Genomic DNA, 12,043 nt, shown 5'->3' with positions numbered 1-12,043 from the left:
AAAGTTCTAATAATTTTGCCCACCTTCCAACCATGAGCCCAGCGGCAGCTGCTTAAAAACAAGCTATCAGCCCACCCTGTCATTGGAACTACAGCAAGAGCATACTACTTTCAACAGTCAATATCTTCTTAACAATTCGCCCTACATATTTTACTAATACATTTTAAGCGCCATGAGACCTCCAAAAACAACACTACTTTTTCTGCTTGGCCATATACAACGTGACGTTTAGAATCCAATAGGCCTATTTCATCTGGTCTTCTGGTCATCTGGAAAGATGTTCTAAAAGTGCTTTGATACTGTTCACATGATGTTAGAAACGTGCTACATTTGTGGAAGAAATGTGTCAGAGTCCAATGTTCAAACAAGAAGAAGAACACAGTTAGGCAGTCATATAAGCTTTTGCTGGATACCACGCCAGACTTGGGAAGGTTTGATAAGCATGATGAAAAAAACAATTTTCAAATCCATGACTTTATAAGAATGATCTCTCTGCGTACATTGTTTTATGTACTTCTGCTCTTTGTTTCCTTGCTACATAAACAAAGGAAGACAGGACCATCACAATATCTCAGTCATTGGATCTCATACACAAACCCACAGTCTCATTGCACTTTCTGACCTTGAACTTTAAAAAAAGTGAACGTAGATAGTGCTTTTGAAGGCAGAGCGTAAAGTGACACAGCAGGAGAAAGTAGGAGAATGTTTCTCGACCAACCAAAGAGCAAGAACAGTGATATATCCCCTCAACAGAATTTGAAGACCATCTTTTGGTTACTGAAGCCACCAGCAATACTCCGAGACAGAATTTTAAATAAAGAGATATTTTTTCCACTGGGTAAATGTCGTCAAAGAAAGCAACAGGATCCCGCTCTTTATTAAATGACAAATAGTGTTTTAACAGGGTTCCTGGTTGGTTATATTTTGCTTGATTTCTGTGGTCCCAGTATGCCTTCATAACCACAACAAGACTGGCCTTCGTAATTGTTTTGGGATGAAGCCAGAATTCTTCTAGGCCAATATTGACTAAGACCTTTGTCAGAGTAATGAATCATGGCAACTTATGGTGATCTCATAGCTTCATAATGTATGTTAGTCTTGATCTATATGGTGTGAGTTCTGCATTGGACCATATGCAGAACCAATATTTTAAAGGTGCCAGTGCTATGCAATCTTCGATTTTTCCGAAATCTAGCTCTATTCTAACTGCATCCATTGGCGTTCCATGGCCTAGGTGCAGTAGCCGTCTTATAAAGTTATTTTTGGTGGTTTGTATTGCTGGAGTCCTCTTATGTGCCCAAATCTCAGCGCCATATATACTTGCTGCCCTTGCTTCCATATTATAGGCCAGCATTGCAGACCTCACTGAATGATTACCGCAGGATTTTGCAAATCTTACCACCGCTCCAGCTTGGTGGGCCAAAATGATGTTACTTTTGGATAACTGTGGAGTCCACAAGAGTTTGCCATCCACAAGAATGCCCAGATAGTCATAGGTAGATACTTGACCCAGAAGTTTGTTGTGGACCTTAAAAGTGGCTTGCAACTTCTGCTTTTGATTAAGGATCATCCATTTTGCTTTCCCAGCTTTGATGTTCAGATGCCTGGTGGTGCAAACAGACTCAAACACTGCCAGCGAACAATGCATCGATATCTCTGTTCCAGCCAACAGCACTGCTTCATCAGCAAAAAGCAGTATTAGTATACATTTGTTACTTACTGTAGGCACATCGAGGTTGAGCTCCTTCAAGGTGTTTATGATGTAATTTATTTAACAGTTAAAAAGGGTTGGTGCTAAGATGCAACCTTGTTTCACACCTCACTGAATCAGTATCTCCATTGTGTATTCACCTCTAATGCTATATCTAACCCTAGTGGTGTTACCAGAGAGCAGTGTGATTAGTAGCTTTCAAATTTTTTCTGGGACTCCTATCTCCCTTAAGATTTGCCATAAGGTGGGGTGGTCTTATCTACCAAAAGCTGTTTGGAGATCAACAAACATCAGATGTAGAGATTACTTTTTTTGTATCCTATACTCTGACCCCTCCTAAAGTATACTTGGTATCATGATATTAGATCTCTTTCTTCCAGCCACTGGTCCAGGCGGGATAGCAACAGTTTTCCAAATATTTTGCTCACACTATCAAGCAGCAACATTGGCTGATCACTGGACACAAGGTCCCTCGAGTCTTTTTTATGTCTCCACGATGAAGGAATTCTTTCTAGGGACCAGATGTTAATATAAGAACAAGATAAGTTTGGTAACCATTATGCTAGATGATTGCGATAGACATCTGAAGGAATTTGTCTGGGCCAGTTGTTTTTGAGCCAGGGTAGCTTCGGCAACATCCTTTTCACTTAATTCATGCAGTTGCTCTGGAACCCAAGGATTACCATGAATTGCAGAAACTACCACAGGCAAAGCATGGTCTTAGGTATGCTGCTTTGGAACTTCAAACTCATTCTTTTACTGCTTTCAGTCTAGATTCCCGCTATCTTCTTCTGATTGAAATGTCCTGTTTGAGTTGGGGTTACTCGAATATGTTGCCTGATCTTGTGCTTGTAGGTCATTTGATCCATGGAACAAAATGCCACCATCTTTCTGATATAGAGTAGTAGAATGGTCTATCTAAATTTGTGGGCTAATGTTCATCTCTAACTTCTTTGGAGGACCTTCGCAGCCCAATCTGATGATTTCCCAACATTTCTTTGGATTTGGTAGGATATTGCATCAAGGAAATCTTTCCAACGCTTGTGCAAATGAAGCTTCGTTTTATCTTTAATAGCGTTTCGTAGTGCTTCCTGCTATCAAAGAATAGCTGTTCATTAGTTTCAGACATATGTTGTTTCTTTAGGGCCAATGACAGCTATTCTTTAGCTTTATACATTGCTCATCAAACCAGTCATGACCCTCGAGAGAAAGTGCACCAATAATTGACAAACTAGGCACGCTTCCACCTGCTTCTACCTGCTTTGGAAAATCTAATTCATGAGATTAAAGGAAATGTCTACTCTTCTAGTGCCAAGCACAGGGTGGAGAATCTTGGAACCACAGGCTCTTCGTGCCCACTAAAGCCAAATGAAACAATAATTACCCCCAAAATGACAAAATCCGCACAAACCACTTAAGATCAGGAAGCACAATGGAATGGCACATCCCAGGCCAGCCAGGAAGACCATAAATAGCTCTCCAAACATGGCCAAAACCACGCCAGTGATAACTGATCTCCTGATAACGGCAAACACAACCCTAAACACAAACACTAAACACATCAAGGAAAAGAGCAAAGGCACACTGAATGACCATCAAAGTCAAATAGGTAATATAATGAAACAAGCATTTGCAATGCAACGGGTCTTGCGTTTGCTCGTGTTAGAGCTGACAGCGTTGTAAACTCCTAACCCAACTTTTCACTGGTAATGAAACCTATCGTCAAAAGTGCATTTATGTACCTAACCTGAAAAAGTGCAATTAACTGTGTAACAGGGCCGAATTATGTAAAGCGCTCGACTTCTGCCAAGCGAGATCGCGCTGGGAAAATAGAGTAAAAGTAATCAACAAGCCGGACAGAAAACAGCGAGCCTCGCATGTTTTCTGTACTTGGTCAATGCGCTGGAGGAGGGCTAGCCACCGGAAAAGGCATGACATGTGCATGCCTTCCACTAATTAAAACAAGCAGATTCTAACAGGCAAGCCCACGAGCCAATGACAGACACTGACGTGACGTGGACAGGGCTCCGAGCCCTTTTTAATTACTAAAGCGTTTCGCTTAGCGAAACGCATGCGCAAGCGCATGCGACGCAGGCTCGACCCTAAAAAAGACAAAGGGAAACATTGTGCAAGGCCAGAAACAAAATGAAAAACATTATGGCTACTCACCGCTAGGCAATTCCCCTGCGCACACAATGAGAAAATAATTCCCAGACAGTGATTCATGTGGGAGAGGGATGAGCCTCCTGACCAGTTAAGCAAGGTTGCCGATCAAACTACAATAAAACTATTCCCATATTTGACATCAAGCACAGGAAAAGTGTAATTAAATGATACATGCACCAAGTAGAACAAAAACAGCAGAGTAATTCTGAAAACTCGGACGACACAGTAGAACTTGTGCCACTAACTTCTTCAGTCATCCCTTCTCTGCATCACCCATCCTCAGTCCTTGAGACAACTAAAACAAAACAGGAATCGACAATCATCAAAACTGCCTCAATATCAACCCATGCCACAAATCGGAAGCAGAGTTTCACTCCTCACGGAAAAAAGCACCCATAAAAGAAAAGCCAAGGACAAGCATTTCCATTACTGACTTCACTCAGGAAGAACATCCTACATAGATAAAGAAATTAGGAAACTTTGCAGCAAAAAGAGTATTCACTAAGCGGGCAAGCTGGAACACAGCACAGGCTCTCGGCACACAATTATTTGTCCTCAACACTCTTTGACAGGAAGGTGTTATATACCAAATCGCAAATACATACTAAAGCGTCTGTACGCCCTCCCATCGAAACCGTCAAATTTCTAAGCCCCATAAGGAGGAATGTGAGGAAACATTCATTAGTAACTTGGGCATCTGGCAGTGCTGCTACATTGATCTTACTGGAAAAAGAATCGTTTGCTACAGGGGGCAGTGTTGTCCTTCCATTTTTGCCTGCTGCCTATCCCAACCCATTCCCTGAACAAACAGTGCTAGAGGTGAACCCGGAGAAAACCCTTAATTTTGTATACTCAGTTCTTAGAAACCCAAAAGGCAGCATAAATAAAGATCTGGAGCACTCCAAATACTTCCAAAGGTCAATACCTGGAGCAGATTCAACTGGATCTCAGCAACACTTCATAATTCTAGGAACCCCTGACATTCTATTCACTCATCCACTATCACAGTCTAACCATCAGACTGCATGACACTCTGTACCTGGAACATCAGTGGACTAATCAACAAAATGAGTGAGTCAGACCTTGTAGGCTATCTCAGCTCCTTCCATATATCACTTTTGCAAGAAACCTGATCCCTGCATCCCCTTCCACTTGATGGTTTCCTAGATGTTTTTAAATCCAGCACCAAAGACAAAGAGGCATGGTCGTCTGGGGGGGGTAGCACTTTATGTAGTGGCTTCCTTAAAAATAGAAATCAAATAAGTGGACAACAAAAACAGCCACATGTTAATGGTTTTATTAAAAAACTAGCACTCGGAGCTCGACAACCCTCTGTTACTTCTCAGTGTGTACAGACATCCAGACAGCAAATCATGAAACCTACTCTCAATAAATGTGATCAATCTACTCACAAAAAGGCTACACAGTTACCCACAGCGCTACAGCTTTCTACTGGGGACTTTAAAATGAATTTGATGCCAAGCATGGAATGTGTTGAATCTTAATTCAACAGGAGTCCTCTATGTCCATTCCAACTCAGGGTGAAATTAAGACTAGGTGCAGAGACAGCAAGGGTGAATTCATTATCAAGAAAATCAAAGCACTCGGTTTGAGAATATTAAATGAACGATTTCTCTCTGATTGACCCCAGACATGGACCCCATTCATCAACCTCATGTTTTATCATTGAATTCACAGTGGCGTCCCAGGCTGCCAAAAGAAAGCTGGATAGGGTCTTACATACACTGACAGAAGCCCCGAAATACCAAGCCAAGCTGGAAAATCTGCGACGTTCAAAAAAATACTTATAGAAAACTCCTGTGGGAGGAAAGACGTTCCTATGAACAAATATTTTGGCCCAAGGCTCTTTTTTCAGCAGGAACACAACCCAAAGGGATTTCATGAAAATGGTAAATGGTTTAAGACGAGCACCATATTTGACAAATAATTCAACCATCTCTGGATCTTCGCGGGCACACTATTTAAAAACTGTTTTCTGTTCAACAACAAAAAGCTAAGACACAGGGCACAATAACCTGCTGCCAGTGACTGAAAAACACACAACTGCTGGGTTCTCACCTTCTACGTTCAAACACATCAAAGTACCACAAATATTCCCTAAAGACCGTAGGCTATCTTTCACCAACGACCAAGGGCCTGATTAGATAATACTCCCTCACGGACATCATAAAGGTACGTGATACAGTCAACTAATTTCCTTGCAAACTTGGAAATCTACCAATCTCAAACCTCTTGCATGCAGATGACATTATTCTCATCAGTCACACCAAAGTCGGCCTGCAACGCCTTATTGGTGAACTCTCAAGATATGCAACAGATAACTGTATGACAATCAATCATAAAGAACCAAGACCATGGTACAAAAATGTAGCAGCTGGCCCAAACCTCCTTTTAATCACATAAGCAGGAGCTACAATGGAAAAGCAGTGCCCTACGTGTAGCCTTTCAAACCCTAAAAAAATCCAAGGCTAGTTCAAATTTCAAGCCTCTGCTAAAGGTCGTTGCTGACAAATTGCTACCATCTCTGCCATATGGCAGTGGAGCTCTTCGTGGATGGGACATTGCTATTCTTGATGCAATTATGTGAAAAATCTATAGGCACCTCTTCAGTCTACCACCTTATGCCTCCCCTCTCTGACTGGAGCTCGGACCGATGAAGCCAATATCACAAGGATGGGGTCCTACTTGAAAACCTGGCAGAAACTAAAATGATCAATTGATGTTATCCTAAGCAAAATCTTATGTCTACTTCTGTCAAGATGCTAAAGTGCCCCGACTCAAATTTACTTAGAATCTGCCATTAACATTCTAGGGGCACATTCTTTATGGGATCTTAACATCTCTCCTGTGGATTTAAAAAAGTCATTAATTGCTGATGAGGAAGCAGTAGGTAATTGAAGATAAGGCCAACTTAGCAACAAGATCTCATGGGTGGGTGGTACTAAATTGCTTCAAAAAGCCCTGTGAGAAAGTAGCCTCTTTCTTGCATGGTTACCCCCACTTTTGGCCTGTTTGTGAGTGTGTGTCAGTGTGTTTTTATTTTATCACTGTGATCCTGCTAGCCAGGACCCAAGTGCTCATAGTTTGTGGCCTAATGTGCGTATTGTCAGTAGTGCTTAACTGTGTCACTGAGGCTCTGCCAACCAGAACCTCAATGCTTCTGCTCTCTCTGCTTTTACATTTGTCACTATAGGCTAGTGACTTCATTTACCAATTTCAATTGGCACACTGGACCCACCTTGTAAGTTACTAGTATATGGTACCTAGGTACCCAGGGCATTGGAGTTTCAGGAGATCCTTATGGGTTGCAGCATTTCTTTTGCCACCCATAAGGAGCTCAGACAAACCCTTTCACAGGACTGCCACTGCAGTCTGCGTGAAATAGTGCACACATTATTTCCCAGCCTTTTTCACTGCACGTAAGTAACTGATAAGTCACCTGTGTGTCTAACCTTCATTTAATGAAGGCTAGGTGCAAAGTTACTACATGTGAGGGCACCCTTGCACTAGCAAAGGTGCCCCACATAGTTCAGGGCCAATTCCCGGGACTTTGGGAGTGTGGGGACGCAATTACACGCATGCACTACATCTAAGTTAATACCTATATGTAGCTTCACAATGGTAACTCCGAATATGGCAATGTAAGGTGTCTAAGATCATGGAATTGTCTCCCCATTCCAAATCTGGTATTGGGGAGCCAATTCCATGCATCCTGGGGGCTCCACCATGGACCCCCAGTACTGTCAAACCAGCTCTCTGAGGCTTGCAATGCAGCTACAGCTGTTGCCACCTCACAGACCGGGTTCTGCCCTCCTGGGGTTTGAGCAACTCAGTCCCAGGAGGGCAGAACAATGCATTTCCTTTGGAAGCAGGGTGTTACACCTCTCCCTTTGGAAATAGGTGTTACAGGCTGGAGAGGGGTAGCCTCCCCCAGCCTCTGGAAATGCTTTGAAGGGCACAGATGGTGCCCTCCTTGCATAAGCCAGTCTACACCGGTTCAGGGAACCCCAGTCCCTGCTCTGGTGCGAAATTTGACAAAGGAAAGGGGAGTGACCACTCCCCTGTCTATCACCACCCCAGGGGTGATGCCCAGAGCTCCTTCAGTATGTCCCAGACTTCAACCATCTTGTTTTCCAAGGTGTGGGGACACTCTGGAGGCCTCTGAGTGGCCAGTGCCAGCAGGTGATGTCAGAGACCCCTCCTGATAGGTCCATACCTGATAAGGTAGCCAATCCCCCTGTCAGGGCTATTTAGGGTCTCTCCTGTGGGTTCTCTTCAGATTCTACTTGCACGTTTCCAGCAGGAAGCCTCTGCAAACACTACTTCATCCTCTGACCTCGGATCAACCGCAGACTGCTCCAGGAACCACTGTGACAGCAACAAAGTATCCAGAAGGGCTACTTTTCCTCTACAACTTCAGCTCCAGCCAGCAACTGCAACAGTTTCCACAGTGTGCACGCTCTGGAGACTCCCTGTCTTCACCCTGCACCAGAAAGACGGAGTCCCTGCCCTGCTGAAGCAGGCATCTTCTAAGTTGATGACCGGTTCTCTTGGACTCCTCTCCTGGTGACGAGCATGCTCCTTGGAACACAGAGGGTGGACCCCATCGACACAGACTGTCCTGAGTGCCTGCTGTCCCAATTTGGAGGAGGTAAACCTTGCATTCCCCGAGAACGACAGTACCCCTGTGCACCGCGTCTTCTTCACCTCCTGATGCCTCTGCTCACAATTTGCAACATTTCTTTGTGCACAGCCTGGCCCAGTTCTCCAGCACTCTATCCTGCAAAGCTCAACTCGCTGAATTGACCTCCGGCGGCGTGAGACCCTCCTTTGTAGTGCTGCACCAAATGCATTTTGCACCTCCTTTGTCCCCGTGTCCTGGGACTCCCATGAGTGTTGTCTGATCTTCTGAGGACTCCCTAAAGTGCGGAGAGCCCCCTCTTCCTCCTCATACAGAGTTGAGGCCCCCAGGTCCCTCCTGGGTCCAGACAGCGCCACTTTGACACAAAATGCGACTTTGCCGGAACCAAGGCTTGTTGGAGGAATCTAGCGCCAAAACTTTCCTGCATCCAACTTCTCTCTGTGGGATATCCAGTGCATCATGCAGGAACCCGCTGACATCTTCCTTGGGTGCATTTCTGCAGTATTTGTCCAACCAGCGACTCTTTTCTGCACTCTCTTCTGGGTTGGCAGGGCTCCTGTCCTTCCTGGAACTTTTTTCGACTTCTGGACTTGGTCTCCTTCCTTTGCAGGTCTTCAGGTCCAGGAATCCACAATTTGTTGGTTGCAGTCTTGCTTGGTTCTTGCAATAACTCTAATCACGACTTGTAGTGTGTCCTAAGGAAACATGCAGTACTTTACTCCTGCTTTTCTGGGATCTTTGGTGGGGTATTTTACTTACCTTTGCTGTATTCTTACTCTTCCAGTGATTCTCTACACACTACACTTGCCTAGGGGGGAATTCGTGGGTCGCTTTCCACTTTCTTAGTATATGATTTGTGTTTCCCCAGGCCTATTTTCTCCCATTGCATTCTATAGCATTTCCTATTGTTTGAACTATCCTATATCTAATTACTTATCTTATTTTGGTGTCTAGTGTATATATTGTGTATAATACTTACCTCCAGAAGGAGTATTGCCTCTAAGATATTTTTGGCCTTGTGTCACCTAAATAAACTACCTTTATTTTTGGTAAAACTGCGTATTGTCTTTACTTGTGTAAAAGTACTGTGTAACTATAGGTGGTATTTCAGGAGCTTTGCATGTCTCCTAGTTCAGCCTAAGCTGCTCTGCTATAGCTATCTCTATCAGCCTAAGCTGCTAGAACACTACTACATTTCACTATTAAGGGATAACTTGACCTGGTGTAAGGTGTAAGTACCCAAGGTACCCATTACAAACTAGGCCAGTCTCCTACAAGCCCCAGAGCTGATTGATAGCAAGCTGGGACCCACATCTAAAGGGGAAAAATTATGGGATTCCGCTTGTCCATGTACCAGCCCTGCTGCACACCTCACCTTGGCTTTGGAAGGAGGTCAAAAGCTCCTGCCATTTATGCGGGTCAGGCATTGAAGTTTCGGTTCACCTTCTATGGGCCCAATCTTCAAAGGTAAAGTTAGACCAAAAGTCTAACTTAGACCAAAAGTCTAAATTTACTACGTTTTGGTATTCACAAAAGGACATTTAAACCAAACGTCTAACTTAGGCCAAAAATCTAACTTTACTACTTTTCAGCATTCAAACAGGTAAAGTTAGACCAAAAGGCTAACTTTACTAGTAGTAAAGTTAGACTTTTGGTCTCAGGTAGACTTTTGATCTAACTTTACCTTTGTGAAGACAGAAAAATAGTAAAGTTAAACCTTTGCTCTAATTTAAACTTGTGGTCTAACTTTACCTTTGTGAATACTGAAAAGTAGTAAAATTTGACTTTTGGTCTAACTCTACCTTTGTCAATCGGGACCTATGTATTTGTGCTAAACGTTTAACTGAAAGACGAGCCCACCTTAGAATGATAGGGGTATTTGCATTGCAGACAAGGAGACAAGATGACAAGCAGACAAGCTGTTGTGCCTGTTATAACCCCCAGGATACACTTCTAAATTCCTGGCCAACACAATTTCTAATAAAAGTGGCCAAAAGCTTAAGACAACAGAATAACATTCTACTCCTGGGCCAATACTTCGCTTCTAATGAAAATGTATTAGTCTGTACACACCTCCTTTTAATTCCAAACAGACTTGTAGTATGTTTAACTGTCAGCTTTCATCATATGCACTGGAAATGTACACCAAGATACATTTTTAAATTCTTGATTTATTAAATTTCCAATACAAAAGACCCAAAATCTCAAGAAAACTGAAGAACATTTCACTTCTGGGGTAATACTTAAAGGTTATTAATACTGCATCTTATGTTGTACATATTTTTCTTCTTTTTAATTCAAATAGACCTGTGGTATGCCTACAATTCTCTTGGAAGTGTGTAGTGGAAAAGTGTTCCATTATATATGCAAATATTTTAATTAATTATGCATGATAAAAAATGATGATACATGTTGCAGTATACAAGTTTTACAAGGTTGCCAAGACAGCTTCCTGCCCTCTGGGGGAAGCATGCTAATGACTTCCAGGAAAGGAGACATAGAAGACTGCACTCGAGGCAAGTGTTTCCTTCCCTGGAAGGAAGCCACACGGGTGTTGGCCCAAAAGGCAAGCTTCAAAGGAGAACCTGCCATTGAACGGCAAATGGTTAACACTTGTGAGAGGGGCTACTCCATTTTCTAGGTAAATAGGCTGGCACGGGTGACAGGGAAGGGCAAACCAGTTGACAAACTGATTTTCCAGGGGTGTGTAGCCCCATTGGTAGCCACACCACTGGGTTGGGCTAGGGAGCTCTGAAAGTCAAGAGAGGGGTTCTGCCCTGTTAGGAATGGACAGAATAGTGCATCTTGGGATAGGTGGATGCCACGTTTTCCCAGAAGTGGTCATCAGGAGAAAGGGAGCCTTGTAGCCCTTTAGCTACTATCCTTGTATACCCTGAGGGTACTTTCTGAGTATTTATACGGCACCCCTGGCACCCAGAACTCAGATCTCAACTGGACTGGAGGAAGGACAAAGAAGGAAAGTCCTGTTGCACCCTAGAACTGGCAAAGAGAGGCTGCACAAGTGTAGACTGCACGTGATGGACCTGATGGCTACCACAGGAGAGGGACTGTAGCTGCATGCTGCTCATAGAGAAGTTGGTTCAAGAGCCAAGCCAAAGCAAAGAGACTCCAAGGGTCAGTTGGCTGACCTACTCTTCGCAGCACATGGCCACAACAGCTGAGACTCCTGCTAGGGGAAGTTGGTAGCCCAGATTCTTCAGACTGGTGCCAACCACGGCATGCAAAACCAGAGACCAGGGCCTTCTGCTCAAAGTTGCACTAGAGTTTTCTGAACCTGGGAGAGTTGCTGGATTGCAGCTTAGTTGCCCAGAAGTCGTTATCTCCCATGAAAGGAAATTGGCTGTAACCATTATATGGGGCAACTGGTAGGTCAGTGGGCAGTGGACTTCTACCACACCTATAGGACTTTGAGGGGTGTTGACCCTGTGGCCAAGACCGCCTCACTTCCTTTATGGACCAAGAGGTAGCCGCAGGTATACCAC

At 43.7% G+C, this 12,043-nt stretch overlaps 1 protein-coding gene across 1 annotated transcript in view; it reads left to right on the top strand.

The window, feature by feature from the left end:
• LOC138276729 (opsin-5-like) overlaps positions 1-12,043 on the top strand; it is a 360,215-nt gene that overhangs the window by 182,475 nt on the left and 165,697 nt on the right. The gene's annotated exons all lie outside the window — the stretch shown is intronic.

This window comes from Pleurodeles waltl, chromosome 2_2 (genome assembly GCF_031143425.1).
Source record: "Pleurodeles waltl isolate 20211129_DDA chromosome 2_2, aPleWal1.hap1.20221129, whole genome shotgun sequence".
Lineage (NCBI taxonomy): Eukaryota > Metazoa > Chordata > Amphibia > Caudata > Salamandridae > Pleurodeles > Pleurodeles waltl.
This window is presented reverse-complemented; position numbering and strand designations above follow the sequence as displayed.